At 40.2% G+C, this 22,884-nt stretch overlaps 1 protein-coding gene across 2 annotated transcripts in view; it reads left to right on the top strand.

Moving 5' to 3' along the window:
- The window catches only part of GREB1L (GREB1 like retinoic acid receptor coactivator), a 155,461-nt gene that overhangs the window by 55,061 nt on the left and 77,516 nt on the right, over window positions 1-22,884 (top strand). For both annotated transcript variants that reach the window (XM_081917987.1, XM_081917988.1), the window contains exon 3: window positions 20,629-20,728. The gene's annotated coding sequence lies outside the window, so the exon portion shown is untranslated. The remainder of the gene's footprint in view (window positions 1-20,628; window positions 20,729-22,884) is intronic.

The raw sequence follows: 22,884 nt of genomic DNA, 5'->3' as shown, positions 1-22,884 counted from the left end.
TGTCTGAAAGCTTCAGATACAAATTTTGTCCTGTGAAGAATAAAACTATACCGTAAAATTATTTCAGTTTTTCTCTTCTATCTTATCCATCAACAACTAATCATATTGATTAAAAAACTCTAGTTTCTAGTCCTGTTTTTGGGCTTAGACACAGAAACATAGTAACTGAATGAGCAGACATACAGATCCCCCAGTTTCTGGGTTTGTCTATCAGCTGACTTTCTGTCTAGATGTCTAAAGGTAGAAGGTGATTACATCATTACTGTAACAACTGCTGCTTTTTTCTGTTGCTTCTCTTTCTCTGCCCCAGGTTCTAGACCCTGTTTCCATAACAAACATAAATCTGGAACCTGGGATGTAGGGGAAATGCACTGGTCCACATCTGCCATGGAATCTGGAGCCAGAAACAGAGCTAGAGCTGAAGCAGAAAGAGCTGGAGATTAACAGCTCCCTTTGGAGCTTACTAACCCAGTGAAGGTCCAGAGGAGACTAAGACTATGTACACATTACTGTTTACTCTGGCTTGAGTGAGCTCCCACCAACTGGCATTTGAAGTCATGCACACATGATGTTATCCACAGTCCATATCTATCCTGTAGAATCTTGTTCGATACATTTCCCCACTAAACCAGCTGTGTTATCCCATTTGAAAACAGAATGCACAGTTAAGCTGAAGTGTAGACATTTCAGACAGCCATAGCACATGTGCAGCGGACAGCTTCATTGAATTGGGGTTTCAGGGATGCAGGGGCAGGAAAACAAACACATAATACAGATTGGGTGAAGATATCCCCCACTGTGTTTACAGCAATGTAAAAATGAGTATTGAGCCGTAGCACTGGGGGTGGGGTGGGGTGGGATGACCTCACTGTGTCTTAGCCTCAGAGCCTCCTTTATATGGTCCTCTCCTGGATTGCTGGCTCAGGATGCAGTCAAGCAGGGTTTTTGTGCAATGCAGGAAGAGGATATGGAGTTTCCACCTACAAGATCCCTAAGTGAACCCTTCTTTCATATCTCCAGTTTGCTGGACACAAGGAAGGGTCTCTTCCACAGAAGTGCCCTGGTGTGGATTTTATATCTTTGAGATATAAAATCTGCTTGTTTCTTTTTAGGCACCAGGTTAAGATGGTGTGTTTTTTTTTAAGTGAGCTGCTGACCTGAGTGGTGGCTGAAAGTTCTGGCTCTTTTATTCTTATTCCAGTTTATTGCTTCTCTTTTGTTCTCAGGTGCCGCTGTTTTTATTGACTACTGTTGTTGGCTAGTGTGCCATTTTATGTGTCCTCTATATGCTTTTATATTCAAATTGTGAGCCACCAGGATTGCCTGTTCGTGGACAGAAAGCTGAGATAAATGTGTGAATAAATTTTCCCGGATCAGTGTCGCATATAAACCAACTCTTGGTTTAGCTTGCTTGTGTACAGAGCTGTCTCAACAGGGCCGGTCCTTCCGTAAGGCAAACTGGGGCAATTGCCTCATGTGGCAGGGGCTGAGCCCCAGAAAATTAGTGCTCCCCAAGACCCACATTTCCTTCCTGAAAGCTGCAGTTGCTGTGGATTCTGTGCAGGGCTGTTGCTATCCCAGAATTATTTAGGCAGAGGGATTGTGTGCTATGCAGAAGTTTATTTGTATGTGCTTTAAAGCAAACAAAAAACATTCGGATATGAGAAATTTAAAAAACAGGTGGAAAGTTTTTTGCTGTTGTCTTAAAAATGTTGTTTCGGACTTTAGCTGCTGCTGCTACAATTTGTTCTTGTCGGTGTATGGTATGTGTTGTATTTATTTCATCATGCAGTACTGTACACCACTCTGAGCACCGAGGCTGAAAAGCAGCTAAGAAATGTATTAATAAGCAAACAGTAAATAAAAACCTGCTATTTCAATAAATCTTGGCCTGAATATCAGTGGTGTCACTGAATAAAAGGGCCGTCATCTTAAAAATGGGCTAGAGTTTTAATGCATATGCATCTTTGAAAAAATCACTTGTGGCTGCTTCCTACAGGGAGAATGGTGATTGACTGTGATCTGCTGGCTACATTCTGCATTCATGGAGAACAAGTTACTTGGACACACTACCGTTTCCCAAGCAAATACAGAGAGAATGCTGGCATGGGCAAGGTTGTGTTGACCTTACCTAGAGGTCTGTCCACTGACTGACATGTTTCAAAGGTTAAACTAACTGTGGTAGAAATGTAGTCAGTCGCACACTGGCATTTCCCCAAACCACACTGCAGTGTGCAATATCCAGGAGTGCTCTTTGGCAGGGGCCTCCTGCCATTGCCTTCCTTCTTTCTACTTTTTCACTTTAAAAAATGGGTGTCAGTTGTACCAGGGACAAATTGAGCAGAGAAAGAGAGAAGAGGGGCCTGTGCTCACCAAAGGACACACAAATAGCATTTTTTAAATCTCCCTCCCCTTTCAATGTTATTATTATTATTTTATTGCACTAATCCCCTTGCCCCCCAATTTTTGTGTGTGCTGCCAGTGAAAGACTTTGGCATAAGGGCCCCCGTCCCAAGCAGCTGCATCTGTATTCATTGACTGGGAAACCCTGTGGTTCTCCCAGAACTTTTAGTACTGAAGTGGCTCAGGAAGAGAACATGAGAGTTGGATTGGCAACAGTCTGGGATTTCCCATTGTGTAGTGGGGTTCATGTTTTCCATTGGGGCGCCTATAAGCAGTGGTGTGTGTTTTCAGGAATGTTGAATTAAGAAAAAAATTGATGAGATTGTGACCTGATTTAGCACATTTATTAAGCTTATGTTCAGTCAACAAAAGCTAAAAAAAGAAGAGGTACACTATTATTATTTATTTAAAAAATACCTTTCAAGGTTTGTCTTATCGTGAAGAGTACTTGAACGAAAATATTTATTTAGGGGGGAAGCACCAAAAAAGCAAACATAATGGGGTTTAAATACTGTATTTATGTTTCAACAAGTTCAAAGCTTTACGGTGAAAACATGTTTATCATAACACTTGTATATATATTCAGGCCTAACAACTTGATAGCATAAGTTTGCCTTGCCTTGTTTACATTTTAAAGCAGAAAAAAAAATGAAGATATTGGTAACTGTAAATGTCCTCACTTTAGTGTGGGTGTGTAGCTTTTTTGAGGTAGTGCCTGAAAAAATTAAATGCTGCTTTGGGTAGCTTTCAATTTGGCTGGAGTTACGTTAATAATTAATTGTATAGAATGGTGCCTGCAAGCTTTCTGGGAAGGCAAGGGTTAACTATGTGCTGCTCTTATATTTGTTCTGAGGCCCTTTTTGTGCAAAGTGCCCTTTCTCCATCATGCTGCAGGTGTGCTGTGACTGACTGCAAAGTTAGTAAGAAGGCTATACTCCATGATGGAGATAAAGAGTTAGAACAGTTTTGGTGTCCATTGAGTTAAGAGGGAGAGAATTTTCACTCTTTTGCTAGTGTAGTAATGATTTTTGTTTTATTATTTTCTGAATTTGTATTTCTTCCGAAGGAGCAGGTGCTTGGCTTGACTTCTTTGTTACTAGAAGTCCAAATGTCCTTTGTGGCTAGGAGTGCCTTTAATGAGCTTCATCTGGCTCTCTATTTACGGCCATTCCTAGATGGGGATATCCTGACCACTGTAGTCCACGCATTGGTCACTTGGAAGCTAGATTACTATAATGAGCTCTGGCCTCTATGACTGCCATTTAGTCTGTTTCAGAAACTCCAGCTGGTGCAAAATGAGGCAGTCAGACTGCTGATGGCAGCTTCTGGTCAAGAACATGTGATACCATTGTTAAAAACAGCTGTGCTGGCTGCCTAATAATAATAATACAGACCCAGGTTGAAGGTCCTTGTTAAATTTCTAAAGACCCGAACAACTTAGGTCCAGGGTACATCAGGAGCCTCCTGGTTCCTTATATTCCAGCTGGATCCCTGAGATCATATGCAGGAGTGTCATTGGTCACCTGAGTTGGTGGGGCTCATTTGACAACAGCAAAAACTGAACCTTTGCTGTCATTGGCCCAGTCCTGTGGAACAGATTCAGAAAGTGCCTTCTGTGCCAACTTTTAAATGCCTGCTGAAAACTTTTCTATTCCAACAGGTCTACACAGGCAAGTATGAGTACATCCTTCCACAATAGTTAATTGATGCCTATTTTAAACCTTTTGCGGTTTTCATGGCATTTTTGCCTCGGTCCAGTATATCTGAAGGAGCGTCTCCTCCCCCATCGTTCTGCCCGGACACTGAGGTCCAGCTCTGAGGGCCTTCTGGCGGTTCCCTCACTGCGAGAGGCCAAGTTACAGGGAACCAGGCAGAGGGCCTTCTCGGTAGTGGCGCCCGCCCTGTGGATCGCCCTCCCATCAGATGTCAAAGTGATAAACATCTACCTGACATTCAGAAGACATCTGAAGGCAGCCCTGTTCAGGGAAGTTTTTAATATGTGACATTTTAGTGTATCTTTCATCTTTGTTGGAAGCCGCCCAGAGTGGCTGGGGAGACCCAGCCAGTTGGGCGGGGTACAAATAATAAATTATTATTATTATTATTATTATTATTATTATTATTATTATTATTATTATTGTATTGCTTTATGTTTTGTGTTACTTATTTAAAAATATTGATATATTTTAATGATACAATATATAAACAAACAAACCAATCATGTGTAAAATTGTGTTTTATTGTAACTTCCAGTAGCTGATACCTTTTAAACAAGATACCTAAGGAGCGCTTAGGGCTTTTAAGCTTCAATGGTGCAATTAAAATATGAATGTGTGTCAAAGCAGGCATGTTAGGTCATGTTTACACAAACTGATGGTTGAGAAGCACTGTGAGCCACAGGAAGGCAGCAGCAGCAATTGGCTCTGGAGGCAGCTCTGTTTCATAAATCAAGCCTGAGGCAACCGGGATAGCACTTGGCTGCACCCACTTACTCCGTTGATAGACCTTTGGCAGTTCCTGAGTGCCAGATCTCTCCTGAGCACTGCCTGCTTTACTGTGTCAACAGCTAAGTCCAGAGCCAGCTGTGCAAGTCTAGAGAGTCAGTAAACACTGGATGGTTATAGAAAGCATAACAGTTGGCTCCTGTTGTCCAAACCTGAGATTGTGGTTAAAGAGCTTACATTCTTAAGCAAGATCTGAAACCATAGGATGAACCTTGGGTTACAGAGTAGAGGACTGACCTGCTGGGAAGGCCCTGCCCTACTTCTCTCCACCTGGCTTGTGGTGGGGCCTCACACGCTCCATAAAGGACTGCTGCTGCTGGGCAGAGAGGGCTCCATTTTTGTTTCTTAAATTGCTTTTATTTTTTTATCTATGTCATTTAAAATTGTGATTGATATTAATGCTGTATTCTTAGTTTTAGATTTTATGTGGAAATTGTTTTCCATTTGGTTGTGTACTTTTTGATGTGTTTTAGTTATTGCTTATGACTTTTGTTATGTTGGTAATTATGTAAATCTTGTAATGTTGTAAGCTGCCTTGAGCATTGTTTTAAATATGGAAAGGCGATATACAAATAAAATGAAGATGGTGAAAAATGATGATCTGGTTCAGACAACATGCTTAGGCAAACCTTGGTTTAGCTGCCATGCATAAACCACCAGGGAGGCGCGCAAAGTAAGAGCTCCTATCTGGGGAAATGGCCCCTTTACACAGGCCCAGTAAGCCATAGTTTAGCTTACCATGATGTGTTTACCAGGCTACAGAATGCAACAATTTTACAACAAAATAATGTTAAAATCCATTTGCTGTCTGAGAGGAGAATGAATTATTTTGAACCTTACTGATGTTTCAGTAGCTGTAACAAGGCACTAAGGTACCTAGACTAAGCAATAACAGCAATAACAGCTTCTTACATGGTTGTCAAGTTAGATCAGGCTACAGCAAGAGCTTTCCAAACTGTCAGTTGTGAGACGTTAGTGTGTCGGCTGCAGTGTGTAGATGTGTCGGACGAATGCTCCCCACACTCTTCCTGGGGCTGGAAAGGGTTAGGTTAACTTCTGGTTTGCTAGTAAAGCTGAATTACTGCGTCGCTAAATGGTGCAAAACTGAATTAGTGTATCGTGACATGATGCATGTCCAAAAAGTGTGTCACCAACTTGAAAAGTTTGACTTTGAATTGAAGGAAGTTTCTCTTCCTTGCTTTAGATATGGAATACAGTATTTTTTCTTCACTACTTGCCCTCCCACCACAACCAGCCCAGCAAAAATGGCACTCTCAACACAGTGGGTGGTTCTGCAGTTAAGGTTGATATTACTTTTGGAACAATTGCTTCCAAGCTAAGGTGAGCGCCAGCAAACATTGCCAGCAAACATCTGAAAGGGAAGGTTGCTGGTGTTAACAGCATAAACAATTATATTGTCTTGGCTTCCATTTCTGCCCCACAACCAGTTGCATCTCTGAATATTAGGACAGCTTGTATTTCATATTGTAAGGAAGACAGGATGTGGGTTGGATATATAGTATGGGTATATAGATGCAAAATATTTATGCTTGTCTATTTTTATCCCGCAAATTAAATTAGAAGCAGATCCAGCTTCCTCTAAGGATGTTAGCAGTTGAGTTCAGCTGTTGTAGTCCTATGTATTGATTTTGGTTTAGCTATTTAGAAAAATCCAATTCTATATTAAGAAATCATGAACTAACTATTTAAGAAATTTGTATACTTAAAATAAGCCACTTGGGCTGCAATCCTATATCAATTTACCTAAGAGTAGACATCATTGAACTGATTGGTACTTACACAAGGAATAACAGAAGAGATCCAGGAAGTTGCCTTTATACTGAATCAGACCACTGGTTCATCTTTGTTGTTGTTTAGCTCAGTATTATCTGCAGAAGGCTCTATGCTGATTGCCAATAACCTTATCTGGAGATATCAGGGATTTTCCTTGGACTTGAAGGCTCACACATGAGGCAAGATTAGGCACCTGTCTCAGGTGTCAGGATTCATAGGGACAGCAGAGCTGTTCTTTGAGGAATGCATTGCCTGCTGCTGCTCCTGCCGCCGCCGCCTTTACAGCAGCCTTTCAGCGAATAGGAGGCATTCCTGGTCTCTTCCCACCCTTGTTCCCCGTGTAGATCTTTAGTCCCACCTTGTTCCTGATATAGATCTTCACTCACCCCGCCTTCCCCAGAAGGGGGATTCATTTTATGTTTCACCTTGGGCATCAAACTGTCTTTGACTGGCCCTGCTTGCATGCCAAGCATGTGTCCTACCATTGAGCTATGGCTATGGCTGCTTCCTCAAGTTACTTCTTTAGGAACACACTGTTAGAGTTTAACTGCTTTTAATTAGTTTAACAGGAATAGGTGATTTATGTCCTTGTGGCCATTTTTAAAAGCCCAAAACAAAATCTATCTCAAGTTTCCCTGGGGATGAAATGCAAAATTATACTTTCTATTGCAAATATTGCTGACTTCTAAAATGTTAATTCCTAATGTGAGTGAATTTGCCAAAATCTTGCAAGATCTCTCGCGCTGCATGACCTCTCACAAGATTTGAGCAAGATAGCTCTGGAAATTGGTGCCAACGCTGCTTCTGGGAGCAGAAGCAGAAGGGCAAGTGGGGCTTGTGGGCTTCCACCACCAGAGGCAGCTGCTTCACCCCACTTCCATTTCATGGGTAGGTTGGCCCTGATTGCTACCTAAATTGTTACTACACTCTAAGGCAGTGTTTTCCAACCTGTGTGTCATGACCCACAAATGAGTTGCAAAGCCTGTTCAAGTGGGTCATTGGCTTTATAAGTAAACCCAAAATAATTATAACTTTTAGTCCTTAGCTGGTCTGGTGAATAACTCTCACAACTTTCATTGGCTTGCTGTAATGCTTGTTAAAGGTTAAGGTAAAGGGACCCGTGACCATTAGGTCCAGTTGTGACCAACTCTGGGGTTGCGGCGATCATCTCGCTTTATTGGCCGAGGGAGCAGGTGTACAGCTTCCGGGTCATGTGGCCAGCATGACTAAGCCACTTCTGGCGAACCAGAGCAGTGCATGGAAACGCCGTTTACCTTCCCGCCGGAGTGGTGCCTATTTATCTACTTGCACTTTGACATGCTTTCAAACTGCTAGGTTGGCAGGAGCAGGGACTGAACAACAGGAGCTCACCCCGTCGCGGGGATTCAAACTGCCGACCTTCTGATTGGCAAGTCCTAGGCTCTGTGGTTTAACCCACAGCGCCACCCATGTTAGGAGAGCCCTATTTCTTCTCACAGAGCTACAATTCCCAGAGTTCCCTGGGAAGAGAGGTTGTTAAACCCCTCTGGGAATTGCAGCTCTGTGAGGGGAAATAGGGCTCTCCTGACAACTCTATGAACCTTTCACAAACTACACACTTGTCTCACCATACGTTTTTACAATATGTTTTATAATATATTTTATCGCTTATAAAACAATATTCTGAAAACAGACAGTTGGTGTTCTTGCATTCCCATAAGCAAAACCCTGAAGAGGTCCACATGAATAGTGGTCTGAAGCAAATTTTTGCCATTAAAATGTATGAAACTGATGGCAGCCAAAGACCTAAGGTCTGCATTTCTAGCAACAATAACTCTTATGGGTCACACCACAACAAGCCATTCTGGTTATGCCAAAAAGGCTGGGAGCCACTGTACTGGAAGAAGCAAAGATCACCAGTGTTGAAGCAATGATTCTTCAACATCAACTTCGTTGGACTGGTCATGTTGTGCGGATTCCTGATTGTCATTTTCCAAAGCAACTACAGTGGTGCCCCGCAAGACTAACGCCTCGCAAGACGAAAAACCCGCTAGACGAAAGGGTTTTCCGTTTTGGAGGCGCTTCGCAAGACGAATTTCCCTATGGGCTTGCTTCGCAAGAAGAAAGCCCATAGGGAAATTTCCGGGGACCTCTTTTAAATGCTAGCGGTGGGGAGCAAAGCCTTCCCCCCCCTCCGGCCTTCAGAAGAGGTCCAGGAAGGCCGGCGGGGGCCAAAAGGCTTTGCTCCCCACCGCCAGCATTTTAAAAGCAGTCCGGGATAGCAGGGAAGCGCTTCCCGCTATCCCGGATGGCTTTTGAAGGCAGGCGGGGGGAGCAAAGACTTTTGCCCCCCGCCCGCCTTCAGAAGAGGTCCAGGACCTCTTCTGAAGGCGGGCGGCGGGCAAAGGTCTTTGTCCCCCCTGCCTGCCTGCCTTCCCGGGGGCTTTTAAATCGCCCCGGGGCTGTCCCGGGGCGATTTAAAAGCCCCCGGACGGCTTTTGAAGGCAGGCGGGGGGGAGCAAAGACTTTTGCTGCCCGCCCGCCTTCAGAAGAGGTCCAGGACCTCTTCTGAAGGCTGGCGGGGGGCAAAAGTCTTTGTCCCCCCTGCCTGCCTTCCCGGGGGCTTTTAAATCGCCCCGGGACAGCGGAGAATTCTTTCCTTGCCGCCCGCCAGCATTTTAAGATTGCCCCGGACAGCGGAGAAGTCCTCCGCTGTCCCGGGGTTTTTAAAATGCTGGGGGACGGCAGCGAAGCCTTCGCTGCCGCCCGCCAGCATTTTAAGATCACCCCGGGACAGCGGAAAAGTCTCCGCTGTCCCGGGAAGGCAGGCGGGGGGAAGCAAAGACTTTCGCCCCCCGCCAGCCTTCAGAAGAGGTCGGGGGACAGACTGTCCCCGGACCTGGTCTGAAGGCGGTTTCCATAGGAACGCATTAATTGATTTTTAATGCATTCTTATGGGAAACCGTGCTTCGCAAGACGAAAAACTCGCAAGACGAAAAGACTTGCGGAACGAATTAATTTCGTCTTGCGAGGCACCACTGTACTCTATTCCATACTTAAAAATGGAAAGCGTAATGCTGGTGGTCAACAAAAGAGGTTTAAAGACAGTCTCAAGGCAAATCTATACATATATATATAAAGTAGTATAAACACTGACAACTGGGAAACACTGGCCTGTGAGCGCTCCAGTTGGAGAACAGCCTTTACCAAAGGTGTCATGGGCTTTGAAGACACTTGAACTCAGGACACAAGGGAGAAACATGCTAAGATGAAGGCACGCTTGACAAATCCACACCGTGATAAACTTCTGCCTGGAAACCAATGTCCCCACTGTGGAATGACGTGTGGATTCAGAACTGGCCTCCACAGTCACTTACAGACTCATTGTTAAAACCGTGTTTATGGAAGACAATCTTACTCGGCTACGAGTGATCACCAAATGAGACGAAGGCTTGGTTAAGCATGCTTGATTTCTGTAGTCAAACATAAATGCCCCATGAATGGTAGAAGGATAATTTGCTTATATAACAACAACCAGTGTTATTAACTTATACTGTAAGATGGCAAAAGGTTTATTTGTGAGACTTGTAAATCACCTCATTCTGGAACTGCACAGTTGAGTGTCAGACAGTAAATTGCAATGAGCTGGACAGCAAATCTTAAAATCATTACAGGTCTTTAAATTGTCACAAAGTTTAAAAGGGAAAGGGACCAAATTGCCTGGTAAATTGGATGCAGTAAAGAAAGTGTTACCTCCAGTAATGTCTCATGAGTCTTGGTGTCATCACAGTTTCATTGCTTCTAATGCTGCACAGTAAATGTGCGCTGGGTTAATGAAGATCATTTCTTGATGTGTCAGAATGACCCCTTTGTTCCCAATTTTATTCTTTTGTTGCCAGCGCCTAATCTGTTTTTGTATTATCAGATTCAGGGATCTCACAATGCTAATTCTAGCAATGGTATTTATCTGGAATGTTGCCTTTTGTTTACTAGTTTTACCAGACCCCCAGTGCTTTTCTTTGGTCATCTGGTATCTCCCACTAATGTGATTTGCGCTCCTGGGCTCTGCAGGTTGTCATGAGCTTTTATTAGGGAATTAGACCAGGGCCTGCCACCCTAGTCGCTGGTGAATCTGCAGGATAGCTTTTTGTGTGTTTTCTTTTCTTTGCCACCTTCATTTTGAAAAACATGAACTTAAACGTTGTGTGTTCCTTCTCATTGTGTTTGATTCTTTAGAATTTATTAGCCAAAAGGCATCCCTCTAAAATTGAGGAAATTTCCACAGCACCAAAGTTTATGTGGTCCTGTCTCTGAGTTACTGTTCCTACAAGTTGGGGCACTTTTCCTGTATAGAGATTTGTCATTGTTTTGACAATCTTGTTTTATATGTAATTACACTGCACATTTGCAATCAATAGGATTTTTTCCCTTTCAAAAATTAGGACCCTTGTCAGGCTGTGGCTTGCTGAAATGAGGGACATTGGTTGTGAAATGTGGTCTTTTTAAAAGAAGGCGAATGTAGCAATCCAGTTTGAAAATAATCTTGAGAATAATCAGCCATTCAAAGCACTTTTACAGCAAGATGGATAAAATGAATCATTTTACTCTTTTTATTGATGCCAGTTTGGTGTTTTTAGCAGTGGCAAACTTTGAATTTGACTCTTGTGACCTTTGGATCACATACTGAAGCTGCAATCCTGTGTACTAAGGAATAAGACCACTGAACACACTGGGAATTACTTTTGTCTAACGCAAAACTGATTCAAACTGTGTTTACTTGAAAGCAAATTCTATTGAAATCAGCGGGTCTTACTTCCAGGTTAAGGTGGTTCAAGAGTTTGGGGGGGAGGGTAATTACAGCAAAGTGGTGGCTTCAGTGAAAATAAACGTTAAGGTTTGCTGTTGCTTGTTTTAATTCTCAAATTGGAAAGAATGTAACTTTGATATTCACTGTATTTACTGGGCATCATCATTAATCACCAGAGCTAGATTTTGGTGAAACCACAGTGCTTTGCTTTGAAAACCACTCTAAAGAATGCAGTTACGGGATGTATCTGATAATATGGGTTAGACATATAAATAGAGTTGTTGTGCCCTGACAGTTGTTTAAGAAGATGCCTGTGGTGCATAAAATTTCCATTTCCCTTGAAATTGTATGTGCATCTTAGCAAAAATTTGAAATGCATTCTGTGCATTGCCTAGTAAAGGGCATGTTGTTAGTTTAAGTGACTTTGTATGTACTAAAAATCAGATTCATTCTAGGGTATAATCAGTGCTTTTTTTCTTAAAGAAATGTTTAGGGGTACTCTCATTTTCCTACTCATATTGAAATACTGCCCCTCAATGAGGCCAAACTTAGATTCACAAAATGTTTAGGGGTATGCATACCCCGAAAACACTGGGGGTCACGAAGAGTCAGACACGACTAAATGACTAAACAATAACAACATAATATGTAGGACATGGAAAGAATCTGTTCTCACGTATACAAATGTTACACAATTTTAATTCCATGGGTTTCCAGTGCTTAATTAGGAACATTCTGGTTTACAAATAGCTCTTAATTGTAGATTAGATTTAAAGAGACAAATTGTGCAAGACTCTAGTCTGGAACTTTTCTTTGAAACAAAATGGGTTATATACAAAGACTGTTGTTCTCTCTCTCTCTCTCTCTCTCTCTCTCTCTCTCTCTCTCTCTCTCTCTCTTTCTTTTCCAAAGTTGGCAGACTTTACAGCTCTGACCAGAGGCCAAAAGGAAGATAAATGACACCAAACCCTCTTGTATTTTTGCAATGTTTTAAACCCTGGGGTTTAGCTGAAGGGACTTAAGGAGTTTTTGAAGTGCAAATAGGTTGGTGAAGGGAAAGCCCTTTCAGAGTTTCATTTTGATGGATTTTTTTCCTGGGTGGATTTTTTGGCACTGACTGTGATCTGGAAAGCTACAGGGTGTTTTTATTTTGTTTTTGATCAACCATGCAATAAGAACTTGCCATGGGGTGTACTTTTTCTGCATTCATATTGATCCTATTGTGTTTAAAAGTAGTTAATTTAATGGGCTGTTGTTGGGTGTGTGGTTTTTTTTTTTAAAAAAAACCACCGAATAAGACATCGGTTAATGGAAGTTGTCGTTTCAAGGTCATGTTCCAGTTCTGGCAACTTCTTTTTTGAATAAAAGGTTCCTGTAGAATAAAGAAATGAGTTTGGACCAGCCTGCTGATTGTGCCTTCTTTGGCTGTGGGGATAATTAATCAATATCCATGTTTTGAATATATGTGGAGAAGCTGTTGCAAATGCAATAAAATACTATGAACACCAGAAACAGGATGATACAGTGGGCACCAAAGAAATGGGAAACTTTAATCAGGACAAAACAAACTTTAAGCCGAGTTGTTTGTTAGAATATCATAGTAAAATATCACGCCATTGTTGACCTTATAACAAAATAGATACTAACATCTTTCTTTTTTTAAAAAAAAAGATACCCATGTTAATTGTAGACTTCTGTGATATTGAGGAAAAGACACTTGCGGATAGAGTAGTACATAATTTCTTAAAGGTTTGTAAGTTAACATTATCCTTGATGTGGGACTTCAAAGGTGCACCCTGAACTATGTGCAAGAAACGGCTGACCCATTCTCTTCAATGCCAGTGATTACTAGGTCCTATATAGTCTGCAGAGTATTCCTTGATATCGAAGGAAATGAGGAAGTCTCAGCTTTCCATAGAGCATCATGTGCACACCAAAGTCCCCCAGGAGGAATGAACAAATTTGTCCCTTTTCAGTTCTCGAAGTTGCTCATTTTTCAGTCTTAAATTTTGCAACAAGGTGGAATTTATTTGTTTTTTTAAAAATCATCATGAAAACCCATCAACGTTTTAGTACAAATTTATCCATAAACATGTGCAAAAATCTGCACATTTTATATGCAGTTTTGACTAATATGCATTTTTTTAAAGTGATAAGTTAATGTATGTTGTTTTCACTAACATACACATTTGTATGCACACTTCACCCTGGACGTTGCTTTTTGTACACATTACATGGCTGGAAAGCTGCATTGCAAAGTTCAGAGAAATGTGAATTTCCAAGACTGGCTGTGTTTCAGTTCAAATATTCTTTCAAACAGTGTGAAATGTGAACTGAATCAAATTTCTTCTCCCCCCCCACCCCCCGCCTGCAGAGGTAGTAGTGTATGACTTAACTGGAAAGCAATGGTAGTTTATGACGTAACTGCCAACTAAAATGCAAATAACATAATTTATGTTTTGAAGAATTCTGTGCACACTAATAGGGCACATAGGGGAAGCTACTTCCATGCAAATGTGCATAGGATTATGTTGTACAGTGTACGGTTTTAAATCTGTTTTAAAATATTAAACCACCATAGCTGGTCAAAGTTTTTTTTGGGGGGGGGTTCTGTTTCAGAACCTCTCCTGTTTCAAAGAGTGTCTAATTAAATATTTGTTGCCTGGGAAAGTTAATTTAAAGGCTTCTCACTTGCCTGGAGAAACTAATTTAGCCTGGGTCTCTTGGTCCTCATACTGAGTGTTTACTATGCCTCTGTTGTCATGAAACAACCCTAAAGTTTTCTACCTATGTTGGATCATGATAATACATAAAAGGTGGACTTTTTAGACCAAGAAGTGCTAATCTGCTGTGATTACTTCCAGAAGGAAGCTGAACCAGTCTCTCTACTTACCCATATAATTACTGGCAAACTTCAGCTTCAACCTAATCACATTTACTAGGGGGCAAATCTCATTGAACCTCATACTTACTTCTGAGTAAACTTGCTCTGCATGGCAGTCTAATCTGAACATGTCAGTAACTGGCCAGTGACCACTTAGTTTCTACAATTTCTCTGGATTAATCTAAAATGTTTGGATATTTGCACTCTGTCAACCAAAGGCTGCCTTGTTTATTTTAAGCTTCTTCTACCTCTGCTTTTGAAGGATGCCATGCTATCTCTGCATGGGAAGCAGGCCTACAAAGGTCTATATAGCACATAATTGGACATAATTTGCTAATTCCTCTCTTGGTGCATATATAAGGGGAGGGGAACTCGCTCAAAATACTTAGTGATATTTAACTCCCTAGTATTGCTTGAAGCCTTGATTGAAGCAGGGGCCCCTTCCTGATATCAATAGGCAGGGAATTGCAAAGTGTAGGTGCTGCCAGGCTAAAAGATGGAATATGGAGATCATGTCTTGCATGTCTTTCTTTGCTTATTTAATCCTTACCTGGTTGGTCCAATTCCTTAGTGTTCAGTGTTCAATGACTCCATTAATGTAGTTGTATATGTTAGCATATGTTACTGATATATGCTTCCTTGGCTTTTTTTTGCTGATATTATTTTCTCTCTCTTTTGGAAAGTTTAATAAAAATTCATTTAAAAATTACAGTTTTCATAATACCCTCCACTCCTACTTTACTTTGCAATTCGCTTAAGTTGCAGATGTTTTTGATCCCCAAAACATTTATGAACGTGTAATTTGCTGTTATACTTGTTCTTTATAAGGCTTGGAATGAAAGAAATCTTTAATTTTAGTGGCTGCATTGAGATCTAATAAAAATTAGCATCAAGTGTGCCTCAGATTCATGCAAGCCACCCTTCCCTCTTCAGAATGCAAGGAGGAGACTGGAAGTTTCTGTTTCTCTTTTAGATTAACCACAGTCTGGACCCTAAACTATGGTTAATCTTAACTATAGTTTGTTGAGACAAGACACTTCATAACTAATACTTTGAAGTTTGCTTACTTGAACACACTGCATTTTGTTGAGCTCTGGATGTCATGATAAACTACGTGCAGCTAATCTACGTTGGGGGGGGGACTTCCAAACTCCCTCATAGGAGCACTGGCAGGGGAGGAAGAGTTAACAAGCCTATGGTTTAGCTTTATGTCTGAAGAAGGCTAATATTTGACCATGTGTTTAGGGCTCTTACTTTGCTTTCTGTTTGTAACTCATTAGGGACTTAACTAATGCATATGGTGCCAAATGGTATGTTGGAATCACACAAATGTATAATTCATTAAAAATGTTGGACCAATTGATCCATTCCTTTCAACAATACTGTTTTCCCCTTGTTTCCTCATCATAATCAATATTGACTTTTTTCCCTTTGTTGTTTTGAGGAGTAAGTAACCCTGTTATCTAGCAAAGGTTGTTCTGCACTTATAATTTGATTGGGAGGAAATAAAATTTACCCTTTCCCTAGGAAGAAATGAGTACTTTCAGTCCATAGTTTTCTCTTAGTAGAGAGGAATGACTGTTTTCATATGTGGCATCTCATTAGTTTGTTGCTGGGAGATCTTAATATGACCTTCCTTTGTTAGAGAAGTGATTTATAGCTATTCACAGCATCCTTTCCTTTCTTTTATCTTTCTTTTTTGCATCCCAAGCTACACATTGTGTAATGACTAATTGCACTTATGAGTAAATGTTTAAAGACTAGAGTGAATGTACATGGTATAATTATGTTCTGGGTCTGCTGTTGTCCCTTTAATTTCAAACAAACAAACAAACAAACAACAAACAAACAAACAAAAACAAATCTGCTCTAAAATGTCAGCTGAACCATACTGCAAATGTATTTAACAGTTCTAGCTCTTAAATAAAAATAAATTTTATTTTAAAGTTTGGTTTTTTTACTATTAATCTCCATACTTTGTGTGCATATTAGTAAATACACATCATTCTCCATTACTTCTTGCATTGAAACAAAGTGATTACCTGAAAATGTGTATTTGGGTTCCTATTGAGGTTGTCCTCTGTTTTAAAGTGCAATTCACAGAGTGGATGAATTGCATGGGTCTCAGCCTTTAGCTTATAAACTGCACAACATAAGTGTATGAAAAATGCAAAGTTTGAAAGTGTCATCCAAATTATTACTAAATTGTTTTCTCTGTAACTGCTTTTCTTGTTTCACATCTGAGAGGTTTACGATGTGGCAACCCTCAGAAGAACGCAGTGTTAAGGTTGCTGTTGTATTTCTCCCTTGAGTTCCTAGAGGTGATGTTATCTTTTGTTCATGCAGCAGTATGGTCATTTCTAAGAGCATCTGTCACTTGAGGATGTATAAGATGGATGAGTCTCAAGTGGACTGCTAGTTGAAGCAAATGGTGAAAATAAGAAAAGACAAAGGGGCTGGAGGCTTTCAGAGCAGGCAGGCAACAAGGAAGCACAGTTAGGAAGGAAGGCAGTACCAAAAGAAAGCACCAAGATGGATCATATGTTGTCATCAAGACTTTTTAGTAGGTGTAAGAATCAGAGCTGGTCATCAAAATCATGGTAAAAAACATCTCATCAGCTTTTTTATTTGTATTTTGCCATCAGCAGGAGAGTCAGGAACGGTGATTGTCTCTCTGTATAGGAAAATAGCCTCTTTATTCTGTAGCACTGAAACAGCATGGTATTTTTTAATGTTGTGTTTTGTGCATGTGTGATATGCATTAGGCCATACTCTTCAAGCCCTTTCCAAAAAAAAAAAGAAGGAAAGAAAGAGCCCAGACAGCTCTACTTCGTGGTTCAAACTGTTGTTGCCTGATTTTCTTCCTTCCTCGTGAAAAAAGCGATCGGGTTTTGTTAGTTGCTTAGTTTAATAGGAAGTTTTGCCTGATTATATCATTAGCACTCGTGCTTTCAGAAGAAAGAAAGCATTTAAATTGTAAACATTTGGAATTACTCCCTGTTGTTTCAATTCAAAAGCTAGCTCCATGATTTCTTAGTGAAGCTTAATTGTGTTTGATATGTCTTACGGAATGAAAATGATTTTATTTATTTTTTTAACTGCTGGTGCTGAAGCTGTCTCATAAGAGCAGACTTATACAGATGAGAGTGCTCTTCTACTTTTGACAAGCTTTCAGAGGTGTCAAAACTGTTGGCTTGAATAAAGGACTCTGTCAAATTGCTTGCTGTGTTGTGGGGTGGGGGAAGCAGGGGTAGAAAAGGCAAAGAAATTAAGATGATTAGAAGCTTTAAAGCTTCACAAATGGTAGAGTAGCTCCCTTCTCAATGGATGTAAATAATAGATGAAAGACTGAGAATGACAACAAAGGATCAGGGTGCTTAAGAGAATGTGTGCAGCTTGAATAGAGGTCTGTGGCCCAGGGCCAAAGGTCTTAGCTTTGAGTGTAATTAGAAGAAAATACAAAGATGTCATTACTAGCAGGTGAAATGTTCAGCACGTGGCCCCAAAAATAGTGATTTCTGCCCTGAAGGGACTGTATTGTGGACTTCAAAAATAGTAAATAATAATAAGTAAAGTCTTTGCAGGGTTCTGCAGTTTGGTCAAAAACCATGTAGCTTGACTTCGATGTCCGCCTCGCGTTTGCAGTAGTTTTAAAAACTGGCAGTGTGGAAAGTTGGTGCACCTTAGAAAGAGAAAGAGAGAGCAAGAGAGAGAGAGCGCTGCAAATGGGAAATGGGGCAAATAAAGAGTTTAGTGTGACTGACTTGATCCCAGGCTCTTTTGTGTGATAGTGACAGACCTGTCTCCTACTCTACTGGGAAGCTAGACTCTTAAATTATTCTTAGCACCATACTTTTTGGGAAGCTGTGGAAAGCAGTTAAAGTCTCTGTTTTTACAGTATTCTGCTTCCAGTTCCTCAGCACTATACTATTGGCATGATTTTTAAATTGTGTGCTGCTTGAAAATCAAGTTGTTCTGCTTATAGGACACAGTCCACCCAAAAATAATAATTATAGAAAACCTACCCAATAAGATATAATTAATGGAACTGCATATCAAGGTCATGTTCCATTGTCAGCAACTACTTTGAAAGACAAAAGGAAATGTGTTTGGACTCCTGGAGACAGCTGTACGTTGCTCGATTAGATAATAAATAGTGTTTGTGGGAGGGTGTTATTGGTTGGTGTTTGCTTTATTATGTATTTTGTATTCTCATTTTGTATTTTTATGTTGTGAAACACCCTGTGATCTTTGGATGAAGGGCAATATACAAATTTTAATAATAATAATAATAATAATAATAATAATAATAATAATAATAATAATAATGTTCCCAATATGCCATGCTTCATGGAAAGGAGGGGGAAATTACATGACCACATGGTGATGGTGACTTAAAAAATGGATTGTTTAATGGCTTGAACCATGTAGTCTGGCCACACTTTTAAGCTGGGTTTTTCCCACACTTCTGCAACCACTCAGAAATCTTGGCAAAGCTTTGCAGAGAGTGTAGCTGATTTCTACAGACAATTGCTTCTCCATGTGGTTAAAACCATCCACGCAGGGAGTTTCTATGTTACCACATGATAGATGGTTATGTGATATCCCACTCCCAAGGATTTAATTGGAATCATTTTAATGCAAGTATGCTTACGCTTGTGTCGGCAGTCTATGAATGCAGATTAGTGATGGACTTCTATTTTTTTTCTTTCATTACTGAGTTTTCATCCAACCTTTTCTCCAAGAAGCACAAGGAGTAGCATTGACTCACCTCCTTTCCATTTCATTCTCTCAATAACACTGTGGGGTTGATTAGACAGAGAAAGAGTGACTGGTTGAAGGTCACCCAATGAGCTTCATAGCTGAGTGGGGATTTGAACTCTGGTCTCCCAGGTCCTGACACTTTAACCCCTACACCACACTGGCTTTTCCAAAGCAAGTTTCACTCTGTGGCACACTTCTTAGAACTTGTCACTGGTATTCAGCATTTGATTTCCAGGTTCTAGTATTCTCTCTTAAATGAAAAGCTTCTCTTACGCAGAGTTTCTACTCATGGCATGTGAAAACAGTACAACAGTGGCATCAGTATGACAGCTGTATACAGGTCTTGAATGTTGTGGTTTTTGACATTGTTTAAATTAGTGGTTGCCTTTTTATCACAAATAACAATATTCTTTCTGTAAAACTATGGGAGAAAATGGATGTCACACTAAGGTCACTTAGCAGTATACTAGTTGCCCTAGAGAAGCCTCAGGAAGCCGCCTCTATGGTTCTTGCTCTGGTTCCATAACAGATTGTTGCTGTAGTTCCAGTCCTTTCTGTTGCTCAACAAGCTTCTGGTACTACAACTGTGGTGCTGTATTTGATATTGTGCAACCTTAATTTTTGCCCTTATGCTAGTGCAGCAGCCCTTGCACTGGTGGACAGAGGGTGCCAAATCTGGGCCTATGCTCCCAAAATTTGGGTTTTTTAATGAAGGGGAAATGTTGCCTGACAAATCTTTTGAGCGTACTAAAATTAAAATATTTATAAAATTTCACTCTGCTCTTAATCATCCTAATATGCATATAATATGCACCTTAACCCAGGCATCTCTGCTAGTGGCACAGAACTTTAGTTCTATGAGTAAAATTAGGTGGTTTTATTTCAAGTAACAGATTTTGCTGTAGCAAATGGAATTAGGGTATAACTACAAATGAGTATTAGAAAGCAAAGTAACTCCTTCAAATATTAAAACTGTTCTCCTCATCAGTGTTAGAAAATGTTTTAAGCAAATGTCTTCACAATAGCAAATCTGGAGAATGAAAACTTTTTATTTGATTCCAAAAGAAAACACACATTTCATATTTCTTAACTTTTGATTTAGAACCACTCACCCCTGTTTTAGGCCAAATTGACACAAGGGAGTATCCATATTGTATTCAATTGAAATACAAACTGCCTGGAGACTGCTTGATGATCCATTGTGTTACTATATGAAGTGGTTTATTTGATATTTGGTTTTTCAGTGTTTTCAGTAGTTTTCAAACGTGAGAGATTGCAATATTTTATTATAGCAGCAGTTTCTGGAGTTTTGCTGTTTCTCAGAAATGTGTTTGATCTATACTATAATTAGATCTATAGCAAAAAATTGAGCAACTACTAAGTGGGTTTGCCATATGAGAATTTTGTTTTCAGGCTTGTTTGTTGCAACAAATAATATTATTGGTTCTCTGCCATTTTCAATGATTTTAAACTATTTTTATTTTATTTTACAGATCTTTAAAACTTTCGCCAATCTGGATCAAGTGGCAGAATACCTTTGAACAATCGTCCATCATGAATACATTTAGAAAAGGTTGAAAGGAATACAAAAAGGTAGTGTTATTTTCACATTCAGAATGCAGCTTGTATAATTATGCATTTATCATTGGTGACTTCATCGTCTTCAATAGCAACGAGAGAAGTACAAAGATGTATTTTTCCTCAGCCTTCTAACATAGACATTTTCCTCAGAAGCATTCAATTACATTATCAATTTCAAAGTTTTAATTTGCACACGAATTCATACCTCTTAGGTTAGTGTGTGCCTCTGTGACGTTATTGTAACATGAGCATAAACATCACGATTTATGACCTTGTGGAACCTTGTATCATTCCTAGTTACTTTACACTCTGGTAAAAACCATTAGCCATTGAATCAAGTTACTTATTTTTGCAATAAATGTCTTGAAACTTTGAATATGCTGGGGTTTTTTTTAAAAAAAGCATAAATATTTTTGCTGAAATGTCAAACTAAAAGGTGTTTTTTTTGTCTTGCACACAAAACTTTCATTTTATATTTCAAAACTACTAGACAAAAGACAGTAAACATGGGCTTTGTATATTTTTAATCATGTGTAATACCAATACTAAGCAAGATACAGTTCATATCCATTGTTAGTTATAAAGCAGACCCACACAAATGAATGGATTTAAGGACCTAAGGCCATTGATTTCAGTGGGTCTCTGGTGCGTATTCTGCGTATGAGTAATGTTGGATATCACACAACATACAGTCATACCTTGTGTTGTGTTCCGCTCTTGTTACGGACATTCAGCTTATGAACACGGCAACCCCGGAAATGTTTACTTCCGGGTTCGTTGCCCGCACATGCGCCATCTGCATGCTACGCACAGAAGCGCTTAATTGCGCTGCGCACATGCGCAGAAGAGACGCTCTAGTTGTGGACTTTTCGGAGTGTGAATGGCACCCCGAAATGGATTAAGTCCACAACTAGAGGTACCACTGTATATTATTAGTCTTTATCTTAATATTGGTTCAGTTATTTTGTATAAACATTTATATGCTGCCTTCCTAGTTCAAAAGGGGAACTATTACCACACATACATATATAAAAAACCCCAAACCATCATTACAGAAGCAAACTAAGAAAATAGTAACAAAATGGAGAACTAGCATTCAAAAAAAGTCCTGCCAAACTCAAAATGTTTTCAGCGGAGAGAGGTGCCATAAATGAGAGAGTATTCGAGTAAAATCGAGTTCTACAATTTGAATGCTGCCCTTGAGAATGCCCCCCTGTGCTTCAGATGGGAGCTGAGCAGCTAAGAACGCATATCCTGGTGCTCTCAGAATCTGGGCAGGAACATACAGGCCAAAGGTATTTGTTTAAAAGTGTCAAGCTGAGTTTAGATTTTGTCCAATTCTAGTCCTACTCAGAGTAGTCTCATTGAAATTAATAAACATGACTAACTTAGGTTGATTAATTTCACTGCACCTACTCTGAGTAAAACTTAGTTGTACAACCCATTGTATTTATAGATCTCTTCATGCATCCAGAGGTGCCCCAAATTGATTTACAGGAATAAAATAAGGTATATGTTCCAGTCCTTTGAACCAGGCCTGAGAACAAACTGACAGCCAGTGCACTTGATTTGCTCCGAAAAGATAGTCTCCATCAACAGTTCAGCCACCATCTTTGGTACCACCTACAGTTTTCAGAGGCAACCCTATGTAAAACACATTCCGGTAATCCAATCTTGCTGCAACCAGGTCTTGTAAGACCATGGCTGGGTCTGCCTTCCCCAGTAATGGGCATAGTTGGCACATCAGCTGAAGCGGGACAAAAACACTACCACTCCCTTAGCATCCAACACTATAGCTTTATCTGAGAGATGTCCTGAACTAACCTGCTTCTTCAAGGTGAGTGCAACTCCACCCAGAATGGTCTGAGCCTGAGTCAGCAAGCTTTCTGACTAGAAGCAGTGCTCTCCTGTCTAGTTTAAGTTCCATTTTGTTTACTTATGTCTAGTCTGTTACACTACGAGAAAAGAATTAAAAACAGTTGGCATGGTATTTGAAAACTGTAACTGTGCATTTTTGCAAATTGAAATCAGATATATTCTTTCAACTGCAAACGCTACATTGGTAGGCTTTTTTTAGTGTATTAAGAGGATGGGAGATTCTGTGATAGAGATCACCGCTTGTTCCTTCTATCTAGAAATTCATGCTATAATCCATAAGCTGTGGGTTC

Source organism: Podarcis melisellensis, assembly GCF_964234715.1.
Source record: "Podarcis melisellensis genome assembly, chromosome: 7".
NCBI classification, from domain to species: domain Eukaryota; kingdom Metazoa; phylum Chordata; class Lepidosauria; order Squamata; family Lacertidae; genus Podarcis; species Podarcis melisellensis.
The sequence above is the reverse complement of the archived record's forward strand: the minus strand, read 5'-3'. Positions and strand labels throughout refer to the sequence as shown.